Source organism: Chiloscyllium plagiosum, chromosome 25 (genome assembly GCF_004010195.1).
Source record: "Chiloscyllium plagiosum isolate BGI_BamShark_2017 chromosome 25, ASM401019v2, whole genome shotgun sequence".
Taxonomy (NCBI): Eukaryota; Metazoa; Chordata; class Chondrichthyes; order Orectolobiformes; family Hemiscylliidae; genus Chiloscyllium; species Chiloscyllium plagiosum.
Genome location: NC_057734.1, coordinates 25,241,635 through 25,257,722, shown reverse-complemented (window position 1 = coordinate 25,257,722; position 16,088 = coordinate 25,241,635). Strand labels below are relative to the sequence as shown.

The 16,088-nt window shown below is 41.9% G+C and overlaps 1 protein-coding gene across 14 annotated transcripts in view; it reads left to right on the top strand.

Moving 5' to 3' along the window:
• Positions 1-16,088, top strand: part of LOC122562672 (lysine-specific demethylase 2B) — a 218,332-nt gene that overhangs the window by 150,874 nt on the left and 51,370 nt on the right. The window lies entirely within an intron of this gene.

Here is a 16,088-nt window from a genome sequence, read left to right as displayed (position 1 = left end):
TAACAGTAGGATTATATAGTTTCAAATATCTAGGACGAAAATAGCATGTTGAAAATACATTGCATTTTTGTCTTGAGGGTTCATCTTTGAGTGTGATGGGGTTAGGCAGTGGTTATACCTTGACTTTTGCATGCATTTTCTTTTGAGTAGCAATAGAATAATGTTGTAAACACAAATTTACCTTTAATGTTATTCATACATATTTTAGGAACATATTCTGTCTGGTTCAAGAATTGCAGTGTTTGCAATTAAATTCAGATGTATTTTTGTTTTGAAACCATGTTTATGTTTAAGAATGGGACAATTTGTTTCAGGCATCCATTGTCAGTACCAAACATTCCTTGGGCCAGTATAATGCAGTTGAATGTGGAATGAGGTTTAATTTACTCTGCTGTGCCTCAGCTGGAGATGCTGTAAAGCAACCTTTAATTGTGCCACGTTGTGATACCATTTCCCACACATTCCTATGATGACTTAGCGAGGTCGCATATTTAGTTTCTGTTCATTCATCAGATGCAGCCTATTTCTTGTTGGCCTTCAGGGGTGGCAGAGAGCTGCCTTCTTGAACCACTGGAGCCCTTTTGTTGTAGTTACACCCTTTAATACTGTCAGGGAGAGAGTTCCAGGATGTTAATGCTGTGACACTGAAGGAGTGGTGATGTCAGGATTGTGAGTGGCTTGGAGGACAAATTGCAGGTGGTGTTTCTGTTTATCAGCAGCTCTTGTTCATCTTGGTGGTAGTGGTTGTGGGTTTGGAAAATGCTGTCTGAGGAGCTTTGGTGAATTTCTGCAGTGCATCTCACAAGTGATGTGTGCAATTGTTGGTGGATATCAATGGTGGAGGTAATAAGCGTTTGTGGGTGTGGTGCTCATCAAGTGGGCTGCTTGGCCCTGGATGATATCAAGCTTCTTGAGTGTTGTTTGGAGGTAAAGTCATGCAAAAAAGTGGGAAATGTTCCATTACATTCCTGACTTGTGCCTTATAGGCTTTGGGAACTATGGAGGTGAATTATTTGCTTCAGGATTTCCAGGCTCTGACCAGCTATATGGTTAGTCCTGTTCAGTTTCTGGATAGATTTCCTTCCCTAAAGCAAAGTGGTGCACCAGGTTGATTTTAACAATAGCTGTTCACAATTGTTGTCAGGATTAACACTATTGCTGCGACCTACTTTATGTCCTAGATTTAAATGATTTTAAATTCTCCCAGCTGCCACCGTGGGATCTGAAACCATGATCCCAGAGTATTATTCTGGACAAATGGACCTCTGCATTACTAGTCCTATTGAACTATAGTCTCTGCTGTATGCACAAATGAGTAGACAGACAGGAGGCTGGAAGAACACAGCAAGTCAGGCGGCATCAGGAGGTAGAGAAGTCGACGTTTCGGGTATAACCCTTCTTCAGGACTCAAGGTGGGTGTAGGGGGAGCTGCAGATAAAGGGGGTGGCGGGGCAAGGTAGTGAAGCGGGAATTGGTGAAGACAGGTACGACATGGTTGGTCAATGTGCAGAATGAATCTGGTTGGTGGCAGGGAAGAATCCGGGGTGGGAAGGGTCTAATTAAGTATACATAAAATCAGAACAATAATGCAAATCGTAGGAAATTATTGGAGGCATGGGTGTGGGGTGGGGTGGGGGGAGGAGAAAAGATATGTATATAACTACTTCTGTTGTTATTGTTTTTGATCTGTTACACTGCTAGTACCAATGTAACAGTGCTATCTTTGGACTGTTGTGAGCTAATAGTACAGTTGAGCTGTCAGTTCTGTAATCTCTATAATTACACCATTCACTTTCTACCAGCCATCCTAAAATCTTTTGTATTAAAATCGGGTATGTCGTATGGCAACTCTTGATTTAAGACTTGGAAATTTTTAAGAGTACAAAACAATATGGCGTGCACAGTCCTGTGACCCACTGTCTAAGGTGCACACTTCTCAAGCCCACAGCGTTTCAAACCAAACCAGATTCCTTGGTGCTCTTTGGCAGTCTTACTCTTGCAGGGATTTGGTCCAATAGACTACGGTTGCTGTCTGACACCTTATTAAAGGTTATATTTCATGTATAAGCTCAGGCTGCTGGCAGGAGTCATACCTGATTTGAATCTATCCTCACTCAGAAAGTGTACTTTCCTGTAAGGGCACCAGATGACAAGATAACTTTTGCTTCCAATTGATTGTTAAAATAATTTCAGGATTTTTGCTGCTTGGTCTCTCCTTTTACGGTCTTTTCCAATTATTGATCATTTTCTGCTGAATTTCCTAACAGTCTTGAATTTGACTTTTACGAGCAGGGGATATGTGTCATCTTTTTAGTATTCGTGGTTTAGTTTAACATAGTCTCCTTTTTTTTTAGTATTTTACTTATCTCTGGTTTCTCCCAGTTCTATTTTAAAAGATGCAAGTTTCTCCACTCTTCCCTTCCCTTCTAACATAAGGAATCGGCATCCTCTTAACATTTTGCAGAGCTACATCCCATGCATAGTGTCTGCCAGTGTCTTGTTGATCAGACCGGACGCATCACTTGGAAGTGTATGTAGATTGAAAATTATTGGTTTCTTTATTCAACTATTTTGTTACAATAGTCCAGCATGTTTATTGATGTTTTGGTCATGCTTTGCAGTGGCCGAGTGTATTTGAGCAGTGAAATCACATGGAACCTGTAGTCAGAGGTTACTGAGAGTTGTGCAGATTTTAAAAAGTAGTTTTTAACCAACTTCTAGGTATTTTAACTCTGTTTTTAACTGTTTCAAAGTCACTCCAATCTTCCTTTCCTATGTGCAGTACTGTGCAATTGTCTCCATTAAATTTTGTTTTGTCTATTTACATCCTTTCTCTAATTAATTTTGTGATTGTCTCGTGCAAATCACAATTTCTAGTTTGTCAGCATTCATACATCTGAGCCAACTTTTTCAGTGAGGTTTTGAATTAGTCGTTGATATAAATTCAAAATTGTGTGGCCCCAATACATACATCTGGGACACATCAAGACTTCACCCTTCCCCAAACATACCTCTTCTGTTGTTTTCTACCTTTCAGCTCAATTCTTAGCACATCCCAAGGTTTAACCTGAATCCTAAAACATCCTTCATTTACCAAACTAAAAGTATATCAAAGCATTAGTCTGCATCACCCTGCCTTTGAATTATGAGGAAATCCTTATATACAATTGTCATTCTTTTCCTAAGCCCAATAACCATGAATAGTCTATCACCCATCAGTCTCTTACTGTTACCTTCAATTTATAACTTTATAGCTTTATAGCTTTCCTGCTTTTTCAAGTCCAACTGAATAACTCACCGTGAGGCTCTTTCCCTTATTGTGCATGACTTATCTATCCCCTTTTCTAAGAAACAATCTCTCTCCTGACTTAATATTCCCTGCTATTTAAAATCTGCATTCTTAGCGTGATGTTCCAGCTGCTACTGTATCTGTAATCTTGTTTCCTATTGCATTATATGTTAATGTCTGGTATCACTTTGTTACAACCAGAGAATGCTGGAGAAACCTAGTATCTTGAGCAGCACTTGTGGACTGGCAAACAAACAGCATTTTGAGTCCAGTCTGACTCTTGTTGAGGAGTTTGTTGTTATTGATCTTTTTGAGTAGCTTCACAGGTTTTCTCAATGTATTTGCTTTTACAACCAGCACCCCTTTTTGCCTGGCTACTTCATGTGAACATATTGTGACCACTGACTTTTCATATGGATAAATCGTTATAAATTGATGAAAGATGATCTAATTAAACAAAGACTTTATTATCTAAAGAGGTAAATAGCTAGGAAATGTTGAAGGCTGGTACCTATCAATGAAAGTGCCGGCTGAATGGGTGTATACTGTATTTTTCTTTCTGTTTTGCCCATTTTTGGTAAATTTCTTAAAAAGCTTTGTTTAAAGAAACTTGTTTCAATCAATGCCCGATTTACCAAATTCAACATTGCAGAGAAATACTTAAGAAATCCTTTTGGTTCAATGACATCTTGCAAAATAGGACTTCTGTCTGTGCTAATCTTTTCAATGTATTTTTGTGTGTTGTTTGGATCAACATAAAGGGTTAAATCAGCATTGCTTTGAACATTCTTAGTTGGGGAAGCATCAGTTCACTCCCAGGCATATAATTCTGGGATCTATATAAATATAAATTGTGAACTGAGAGCAATACTTAGAATTCCATGTGTAAGATGAACAGGAAGTTCTTGATCATGCTTATTCAGAATTGATTCAGTCATGTAAGATGCATCATCTGATTTATTTCGCAAACTGCCAGAGTGTTTTAAAGAGTAGATCCCAGCCTCAGGTAATCAACTTGAACCTGGTGACCATTCCTTTGAATTGCTGGGACAAGATTAGAGCTCGGAATGACAGTTCTGGTCTAAGAATCCATCTCACTGCATTATATGAGCAGTTAATAAGCAGTCTAGAATCAGAGTTAAACTGTTCTGAAATTCTGCTTGTCAGCTGAAAAGCAGAGCACCTTAACTCTCTGCTGCAGTTTTCATGAGACGTGTTTCATCATGATGAATGCTGGACATTGTAGTTTTGCATACACATGGTTAAAACTTCAACTTTCCATTACATCAAAGCAACCAAACTATGAGAAGGAACTGAAATCCCTGTCAAAATTTGTCCATCTTTGCATTTATAGTAATATATGATCAATCTTTTTCCTCTGGAAATTAAGATCTCTTGATTGCACTTTTTACTTACATGTAGTTTAAGGGGAAAAAAATTGGTTGGCTTGTGAGATCTTGTGATGATTGATAGCTCCTCTTGTCTGAGGAATTGAGTAAGTGAGTATGAACAAGTCAGAAAGCATGGATTTATTGTATTACAGGCATTTATAGTGCAACATATTTATTATGCAAATGCTGTACACAGTCCTTGTATCAATTGACAATTAAAATGAGTTAACTAAATTTTAAACAGGCCTGTATTTCAATTCCACTCTCTGATGTGCTGTTTAAGAAGTTAGATTTATGATTGAGCATTAATCAGCATTTCTAATTCCATACACATGGATACGATTACAAAAATTAGATTTATTTTTGAGATTGTCAAAAGAGAGAAGAGAAATGAATAAGCATTTATAAAATTTTGATCACAGCAAGTCTCGAGAGAGTACTTTCAAATGGCCATAAACCACAACTAATAATGTTTTAAAATGTATCCTTTGTCTGTGTTTACTGCAATAAACATGTAAATTGGATAACAAATTCCAGTGACCACGTATGAAGAAGTGAAGGTAGAAATTTGGAAGTGGCTATCCAAGTTTTTCTATTCCACAAAAATCTTTGCTATAATGATATTTCACTGAGAGATGAATGTTAAAAGACATGGACTACTGCCAAATAACCTCAATAACATTGAATAATCAGTTTTATAAATATAAAGTGTTATTCCTTCAGAGTCTAACTTTTGCTGGAAAATTTTAAAATCACATTTTTCTTGGTTCTTTTTATCTCCATTTCTTAATCCCATCTCTGCCTCTCTCTTTATTTTACTTGACGATTAATCCAGAGACACTGTTAGTGTTCTGGGCACCAGGGTCCGAATCCTGCCATGGCAGATGGTGGAATTTGAATTCAGTAAATATCTGGAATTAGTTGTCTGATGATTGCTGGAAAAGTCCAGCGGGTTCACTAATGTCCTTTCAGGGAGGAAACTGCTGTCCTTGCTTGGTCTGGCCTACCCGTGACTCGACATCTACAGCAATGTGGTTGACACTTAACTTAAAAATTAGGGATGGGTAATAAATGCTGGACAAGCCAGTGACATACACATCTCAGCAATGAGTTTTTGGAAGAAACTTACTGTATATGACTTGCCATTGAATGCAGTTTTCTAACTTTGCATGTCTGATTAACAATACTTCAGTGTGATTGGCTAAGAAGGTACACAATTTCTTTCCCTGTTCAAGCAGACTCGAGATCCTCTGTAGAGGACCCTGCAGCAAAATAACTTTCGAAACAACAGATTCCTCTACAAAAGCCATACAGTGTCATCAACAATTGTAAATGAATAAATGGTTGACAACACCTGTCCACTGCTGAGAACAACATCTAGACTTGTTATTTAAAACCTTATTTTTAAATAGTTGACATTAAGGAGAACATAAGAGCCCCCTAGTACCATGTCAAGATGTGATTTCACTCTGAGAGTCGTAGAGTCATAGGGATGTACGGCATGGAAACAGACCCTTCGGTCCAACCTGTCCATGCCGACCAGATATCCCAACCCACCTGCCAGCACCCGGCCCATATCCCTCTACACCCTTCCTATTCGTATACCTATCCAAATGCCTCTTAAATGTTGCAATTGTACCAGCCTCCACCACTTCCTTTGGCAGCTCATTCCATACGCGTGCCACCCTCTGCGTGAAAAAGTTGCCCCTTAAGTCTTTTTTATATATTTTCCCTCTCACCCTAAAGCTATGCCCTCTAGTTCTGGACTCCCGGACCCCAGGGAAAAGACTTTCCCTATTTATCCTATCCATGCCCCTCATAATTTTGTAAACCTTTATAAGGTGACCCCTCAGCCTCCGATGCTCCAGGGAAAACAGCCCCAGCCTGTTCAGCCTCTCCCTATAGCTCAAATCCTCCAACCTTGGCAACATCCTAATAAATCTTTTCTGAACCCTTTCAAGTTTCATAACATCTTTCCGATAAGAAGGAGACCAGAATTGCACGCAATATTCCAACAGTGGCTTAACCAATGTCCAGTACAGCCGCAGCATGACCTCCCAATTCCTGTACTCAATACTCTGTCCAATAAAGGAAAGCATACCAAACGCCTTCTTCACTATCCTATCTACCTGTGACTCCACTTTCAAGGAGCTATGAACCTGCACTCCAAGGTCTCTTTGTTCAGCAACACTCTCTAGGACCATTAAGTGTATAAGTCCTGCTAAGATTTGTTTTCCCAAAATGCAGCACCTCGCATTTATCTGAATTAAACTCCATCTGCCACTTCTCAGCCCATTGGCCCATCTGGTCTAGATCCAGTTGTAATCTGAGGTAACCCTCTTCGCTGTCCACTATACTTTTGGTGTCCTCTGCAAACTTTCTCACTGTACCCCTTATGCTCGCATCCAAATCATTTATGTAAATGTCAAAAAGTAGAAGATCCGACACCAATCCTTGTGGCACTCCACTGGTCACAGGCCTCCAGTCTGAAAAACAATCCTCCACCACCACCCTCTGTCTTCTACCTTTGAGCCAGTTCTGTATCCAGATGGCTAGTTCTCCCTGTATTCCATGAGATTTAACCTTGCTAATCAGTCTCCCACGGGGAACCTTGTGAAATGCATTACTGAAGTCCATATAGGTCACATCTACTGTTCTGCCCTCATCAATCTTCTTTGTTACTTCTTCAAAAAACTCAATCAAGTTTGTGAGACATGATTTCCCACACACAAAGCCATGTTGACTATCCCAAATCAGTCCTTGCCTTTCCAAATACATGTACATCCTGTTTCTCAGGATTCCCTCCAACAACTTGCCCACCACTGAGGTCAGGCTCACCGGTCTGTAGTTCCCTGGCTTGTCTTTACCACCCTTCTTAAACAAAAGGCCGCCTTGCTGGTCTTTGAGGGGCCCTATTCTCTCCCTAGTTACCCTTTTGTCCTTAATATATTTGTAAAAACCATTTGGATTCTCCTTAATTCTATTTGCCAAAGCTATCTCATGTCCCCGTTTTGCCCTCCTGATTTCCCTCTTAAGTATACTCCTACTTCTTTTTTTATACTCTTCTAAGGATTGGCTTTGCATTTGAAATAGCTCATGGAAATATGTTGGTCTTTGGAGTCAGATTGTTCCGTTTGGATTCTCCTTAATTCTATTTGCCAAAGCTATCTCATATCCCCGTTTTGCCCTCCTGATTTCCCTCTTAAGTATACTCCTACTTCTTTTATACTCTTCTAAGGATTGGCTTTGCATTTGAAAGAGCTCATGGAAATATGTTGGTCTTTGGAGTCAGATTGTTTTTGTTTCAGCTAATACTACAGTCAACATCAACCCAATTTTCTATTGATTGATGCACACATCCAGTAATAGTCACTTTGTTAATTTGTTCCTTCTCCAACAGAGAGTCACAGTGTTCAGTTGGGATATATGAATCACGTGGATTTTGTATTCATGTCGACGTCTTTAAGTATTTTCTGGACCCCAACATTATTGTAGCTTAAAATTAAATGGACAGTTTAAAGTTTAACTGTATGTGAAACCTGACACTTCTAACATCACCCTGCATGACTCAAGCTAACAGTCAGCATAGATACTGTTACCATTGCCTACAAGCATAATAAACATTTGCACCTTCTCAATAAGTCTTTTGACTTGGCCTCATAGCAACAAAGCCACCTAAGTTTGTTGTCAGGTGTATTCTAGAACAGATCACATGACTCCCTTCATGCCTCCACTTTATCTTAAAAAGTTAATTCCAAAGCATAACAATTTTATACAATACAGTATCTAAAATTTTAACTTCATACTGTTTCTGTAATATTTTTGATTTGTTTTCTTCCCCATCATTTACAGTTATGCCTTCAATTGTCCACGTCTTGGCTCTGGAACACTTTTTCTTCACCCTTTTAAAAATGTGATCTTAAAGACTGTCTCTTTGATTAGATTAGATTAGATTACTTACAGTGTGGAAACAGGCCCTTCGGCCCAACAAGTCCACACCGCCCCGCCGAAGCGCAACCCACCCATACCCCTACATTTACCCCTTACCTAACACTACAGGTAATTTAGCATGGACAATTCACCTGACCTGCACATCTTTGGACTGTGGGAGGAAACCGGAGCACCCGGAGGAAACCCACGCAGACACGGGGAGAACGTGCAAACTCCAATCAGTCGCCTGAGTCGGGAATTGTACCCGGGTCTCAGGTGCTGTGAGGCAGCAGTGCTAATCATTATGCCACCGTGCCGCCCACAAGTCATAGATCATTGATCAAGTCATAGAATCATAGAATCCCTACAGTGTGAAAACAGACCATTTGGGCCAACCAGTTCACACCGACCTGCCAAGGAGTGTCCCACCCAGACTCATTCCCCTATTACTCTACCCTTGTCTGATGCACCTAACCTACACATCCCTGAACACTATGGGGCAATTTAGCATGGCCGTTTCACCCAACCTGCACATTTTTGGATTGTGGGAGGAAATTGGAGTACCCAGAGGAAACACATGCGGACACGGAGAGAATGTGCAAACTCCACACAGACAGTTCCCCAAGGCTGGAATCGAACCCGGGTCCCTGGCGCTGTGAGGTAGCAGTGCTAGCCACCATGCCGCCCATCATTATTTCTATTTATGGGACTTGATATCATACTTTGTCTGGTAATTTACTTGTTTTGAGATGTTTCAATTGATTAACATTATTATACAAACACAAGTTGCTGTTGGGATGGACCTTTTTTTGATTGGCTTGTGATTTCCCTCAACTCGGAGAAAGTGAGGACTACAGGTGCTGAAAATAAAAGTTGAAACGTTTGGCACTGGAAAAGCACAGCAGGTCAGGCAGCATCCGAGGAGTAGGAGAATCGATGTTTCAGGCATATGTCCTTCATCAGGAATACATCCCTTAAGAAGGGCTTATGCCCGAAACTTGATTCTCCTGCTCCTCAAATGCTGCCTGACCTGCTGTGCTTTTCCAATGCCACACTTTTCAACTTGTGGTTTCCATATTTAACTTAATTCGCCCTGTCATGCTTCTCCCCCTGTCGCCTAATTAACAGTGTTTAATGTCAGTGATAATGTTTGGTTGGAGTGTTCAATGGAGAAAGTGAGAACTGCAGATGCTGGAGATCAGAGCTGAAAATGTGTTGCTGGAAAAGCGCAGCAGGTCAGGCAGCATCCAAGGAGCAGGAGAATCGACGTTATTCCTCGGCGGAAGATGAGGTGCTCTTCCTCCAGCCGTCGTATTGCTATGGTCTGGCGATGGAGGGGTCCAAGGACCTGCATGTCCTTGGTGGAGTGGGAGGGGGAGTTGAAGTGTTGCGCCATGGGGTGGTTGGATTGGTTGGTGCGGGTGTCCCAGAGGTGTTCTCGGAAACGTTCCGCAAGTAGGTGGCCTGTCTCCCCAATATAGAGGAGGCTACATCAGGTGCAGCGGATGCAGTGAATGATGTGTGTGGAGGTGCAGGTGAATTTGTGGCGGATATGGAAGGATCCCTTGGGGCCTTGGAGGAAAATAAGGGGGGAGGTGTTGGTGCAAGTTTTGCATATCTTGCGGTTGCAGGGGAAGGTAAGTGTTCAATGCCAGTTTGTTTTTGCCTCAGGATCAGAAGGCTGTTCCTTCAGTCCTCACTATGACCTGGAACACATGCACTGTACTTTGAGATCCAACACTGAGGCCCAATTTCAGATGGTTGAAACAGATACCATGGCATATTTGGAAAGTAACAAGTATTCTTGAAGTGTTCCAAACACTATTGCCCTATATTGAACATCACCAAAAACTGACTTCTTCCTCTCTTACATAGATGCTTATGGCTACCCATATTAATGGCGTTCTAAAAATGCAGGTATTAATTTTGTGATCTGCAAAAGAAAAATCTAAAATGGAGCTGATTTTCTTTACACACCAAAGAATAAAGAAATTTTGGCTGTTCCTCTTATTGTTTTGTCAGGAGGTATCAATGAGCTGCTGCCCAGACACAGAGGCTTTATTTTATGCTGGTAATTAACTGAAGCAAAAGAAAAGTTCACTTCGATTTTGGTCATGTCCTTTAAACTGAACCTTGAAGACGATGGGTTTCTGTTTCGACTAACGAGCCCTGCACTCCGCAATGTTTATTTGTAGGCTGAGCCGGCGGGGGAGTGCTTACTAAAGATAATCATAAATAATACTGTAAACGCTCTCTGATTGCATCTTCACTCATTGTATTTGCCTAGAGCATTACATACTTTGGATTTAGTGTTAGTCATTGTTAGATGTGTAAGTGGCTGGGGAAAAGCAGGGTGATTTGTGAATGTATCGCGTGTGTGCCCTTACAATGTCAGTCCTCTTGCTGACTGTGGGCTGTAATCTCAACCAGCAGCAGCTCTATTGTCTGTTTTTCAAAATAATGCATCTGCTTATTTTTGATTGGTCAACTGAAACGGTTCAACCCCATCCTGACCTTCCCTCATGAATATTGATGAGTCTTGAGTGTGGAAGCTGGGTTTATGGTGGAGGCTCGTTACTACAGCAGTCCAGCCATGTCAGTTTGTTTCTGGCTGGGCCCAGACTGAGATTTGGCCATGTCCCTGAGTGCAGATGATGAGGAGTATGACTCAGACCCAGAGCAGGTCAGCTTTCAGCTTTGATTGTGAACACAGTAGGAGCATTTTCATTTAGAAAAAAAACTAGAAAGCTCTTCTTGGGAAACAATGTATAAGCCTGAAGTAGTTAAGCTGAAACCAGGCTCTGTTGTGCTGAATAATGATGGTGGCTCTTCATGCTTTTAGGACAGCTGCCAGCAGACTGTATTTTTTTTAAACCTGACTGGTGCTGCTACTTTTAAACTTGAAGCATGTGGCATTACAAATCCAGACTGTTTACGAAACCAGTTATCCGTTACCGAGGCCACGAAGTAATGCTCCGTAAGACATACTAAACCTCATCCTTTAGAGCACTTAACATGCATTTTTGGAACTTTGAGTCCACATATATTTTGAAATACTGATCTCACGCAAATCGACACGTTTTGTTGCTTGAAATATTTCAATATTCATTTCGTTATATAAGCGTTTCATGCTTTAGAATGGCTTTATTGGTCCTAGTTTTTCAACAGCGTGTCCACAGCAGAATGTAATGTTATACAGTAAAATAACTTTTATAAGAGCGTGGCAATGCTTACCACTACTGTTGCACAAAGTACAGCAGTTGTTAAATGTTTGGCGTAAGGTAGTATAAAGCCTCAAGTGCGCGCATACAATTTTGGCCAAGAGGAAACGATTAAATATGATCCTGTTCGAAAGGCAGCTTTGCCTTGTTTGCTGCATGGGTAGTATGGGGGAGGGGTGAGCAAAGGAGAAACCTTACCTCTTAACAATGAGTTATTCTGTAAATGGCTGAGGCTGTGTGTTCATGGCACTTCGGAGTAATGAATGCTTGAAGACGCTTTTGCAAAGAAATTTTAAGTGACTAGCCAGTTTTCCTCCGAGTTGACCCCCCCCCCCCCGTAGTTTACTGTCGACTCGGGCCTAAAAGAGTTTCGGTTAGAAAGTCATTCTCGGCTTAACATAAAGCGGTTTGGAAGTACTGGGCCTAAACTGCATTTGCAGAATCTCCATCTGATTTGGGATTCAGCCTTTTAGCCACCGTGCATAGTTTGAGTCGCTAAGCGGGACTTGCACTTTTTTGTTTAATCTGTTATTTAATATCCACATTGATTTCATTACGCAGTGTATAATGGATTCATTGTAAGTGCCAAAAGGAATACTGGCTGGGTGAGTTTCTTTAGTCTGTTTCCTCTATCACAGAGAGAGTATCAGTCTAGAATAAAAATCTATTTTAAATGATCAAACTTTTACAGGGAGGTTGTGAGTATTTATTCCGTTTATTTAAAAATCTTTACCCTTTACAAGGAAAAAGTCAGTGGTTTTCGAACTGGCACACATTTCTAGATCCACATAAAAACCACATCAGAAAAGGAGCTTCTGTTCATATTGGGGCTATGCTGATTGGTGGGTTGAAGCCAGACAAGACTTGTGCCGTGACTGACACACTGTCACATTGTCAAAGATAAGCGATTGGTTCATTATCACAAATTTCAACTGTCAGTGAGAGTGTAGGTGGAGGAAATGGTGGAAGATGATGCATTGTATCCAGAGGTTGGTGGTGTGCAAGGATCAATTTCTGCCATCGACAATCAGACCCCACCAGCAGAGATGTATTTCTCTCCCTACCTCTTTCAGCATTCCACAGAGACCATTCCTTCTGTGACTCCCACGTTAGGTCCACGCCCTTCACCAACTCACCCTCCATTCCTGGCACTTTCCTTGCCACTGCGAGAGGTGTATAACCTGCACCCACACCTACCTCCTCACCTCCATCCAAGGCCCCAGAGGATCCTTCCACATCCGGCAGCGATTTTCCAGCACCTCCAAACACCTCATCTACTTGTGTCCATTGCTCTCTATGTGGTCTCCTCTACATCGGGGAGACAGGATGCCAACTTGCGGAATGTTTCAGGGAACATCTCTGGGACACGCAAACCAAACAATCCCACTGTCCTGTGGCTGAATACTTCAATCCCCCTCCCATTCTGCCAAGGACATGCAAGTCCTGGGCTGCCTCCACCACCAAATCCTAGCCATCCGATGACTGGAGGAAGAACACCTCATCTTCTGCCTTTGGACCATTCAACCACACGGTATCAATGTTGATTTGACCAGGTTCCTCATCTCCCCTCCCCCACCTTATCCCAGATCCAACCCTCCAACTCGGCACAGCCCTCTTGAAGTGCCTTATCTGTCCATCTTACTTCCCATCTGTCCACTCCATCTTCAACTGACCTATCACCATCACCCCATCTTCATCCACCCACTGCATTCCTAGCTATTTATCTCCCCCCCCCCCAACCCCACCCCCTCCATTTATCTCATTCACTCACTCTCACGCGCACACACACAAAATTCCTTATGCTCAAAATGTTGACTCTCCTGCTCCTCAGATGCTGCCTGACTGGCTGTGCTTTTCCAGCGCCACACTTTTTAACTCTGTATTTGGTTCTTTTGCAAACAAGGGGAAGAATTGCACTTTTACATTCCATCTTACATACAGTTTGTGTACATTTATAAAAATATTTCTCAACACACTTTTCCATCTTCCAACTGAAAATTCTCGATTTTGGTAGTCGTTCACAGCCAACAGCAGCTTACACTAACGTTGTGCAATGGCTGGCAACAACTGTAGTTTATAAAGCACCTTTTATGTAGTGAAAGTCATAAAGAGCTTCATAGGATTGTTACAGAGCAAAATTTGAAACTTGATGTTTGGGCAGTCGATGAAAAGATTAATCAAATGGGTTTTAAGGAAGGCGAAGTCATGAGCTAAGAGTCAAGACTGTCAAAAACTTGGCAGTCATGGGTGAAGCAAAGAAAATAGAGGATTTAGAATGGGCAGAGTTTGGAGAAGTGCAGTTAGCTTGGGATGTTGCAGGTATGCAAGAGGTTAGAGATTTGAGGGGCCGAAGCCATGGATAAAAGCAAGATTTAGAATTTTAAAATTACCATATTCCTTAACTGTGAGCCAGTGTGGGTCTGCCAGTATAGGCGCAATCAAATGTAATTTGGTGTAAGTTAGGACATGGCATTACAGTAGAATCTTGGGTGACCTGAAGTTCCCATGTGCTGAGGCTGTTGTTTCCTTGCTAAATTGGAATCACTGCCTCCAGAGTCCTTTCGGGCCATTGCTCACCAGGACACCTTCTCCTGGACATAGTGTCCTTGGTCTTTCTTTCTTTCTTTCTGTCTTCCTGATCAGCGGAGTGTCAATTGTGGCTGGGTTCACTGGCACTTCCTCCCCTGGTGGTCAGGCTACATGGTTCCTGCAGCAGAACTGATAGAGCAGTATGGGGGAGCCTCTGGGTTTTGCACAGGCTGGATGTGGATAGTGATAGCTGCTCTGGATGGAGTTTGGTGACTCTGCTGTGTTATTTTGCCAGCTGTGGCTCCAGTCTGCTGTTCTGCTGCCGGCTTGTGGAGGGAGACAACGCCCTGCCAGACTAGAGCAGTGGCTCTGACATGCTGCCTATGTGTGGACTGGTGTTGGCCTCTCAGCTGGCAAGGAACGCATATTATTTGGCTCTGATTGTCTGGGGCCTGGTGGATCCCTGCTGCAGAACTCCAGCAGCACTGTATTGAATGTTGGGAGGTGGCCTCAAGAACTGCTTGAGGGAGAAGCGATTCCAAAATGGTGACAGTTGTGTCAGCCAATACATTGCAGTTAATAACATTAAAACAAATCTCATGCCCAGTGAGCTTTCTAGTCCAAATAACTTATCAGTGTTAAAGTGGAATAACCCCTAATGTGAACCCCATGTCTAGTTCGACATCAGACAGTGGGAGGGGAACTTGAAGGCGGTGGTAATCCTTTTTACCTCCCAGGAGGAATCATTCATAGGTTAGGGGGTGCTGTGAAAGAAAGGTTGACATGTTGTTGAATGCACGTTTTAGATGGTACACACTTCTGCCTTTGTGTGGTCGTAGTGGAGGTGGTGTTATTTTAAGGTGGTGGATGGTGTGCAAATCAAGGGGGCTGCATGATCCTGGATAATGTTGACCATAAGTATTGTTGCAACTGCACTCGTCCAGGTAAATTGAAAGTGTGTAAACACACTCCTGATGTCTGCTGTACAGATGGCAGGCAGTCTTTGGGGAGTTAGGAGATGAGATAGTTGCCACAGAATTTGTAGCTCTGACCATCTCTTGCAGTCATAATGTTTATATGGCCAGTCTAGTTAAGTTTCTGGTCAAAAGTGAACCTTCAGCATTCTGACGGTTGAGGAAATGACAGTGCAAATGAACATCAAGGGGAGATGGTTTACTTTTTTGTTGGAGATGACACAAATGTTACCTGCCACCTATCAGTCAAAGGCTGAATCTTGTCCAGGTCTTGCAGGCATGAACTGTTTCAGTATCTGAAGAATTGTGGATGGTATTGTGTACTGTGCAATCATCAGCAAATGTCTCTATTTCTCACCTTGTGCTGGGGGAAAGATTGTTGATGAAATAGCTGAAAATGGTTGGGCGTAAAATACTTCCATGAGGAACTTCTGTACTAATGTCTTGGCTGAGAGGATTGACTTCAAACAACTGCAACCATCTGCCCTTGTGCATGGTACAATTCCCAAAGAGTGAGAATTTTGATTCCCACCAGCCTAAATTTTGCTGAATTTGTTGCTTCACATGTTTGAATACTGTTTTGAATACCGCAGGCTAGACAACCTCACATCACTGCTGGATCTGGTCTCTTTTGTCCATGAGGAGAAAGTGAGGTCTGCAGATGCTGGAGATCAGAGCTGAAAATGTGTTGCTGGAACAGCGCAGCAGGTCAGGCAGCATCCAGGGAACAGGAGAATCGACGTTTCGGGCATAA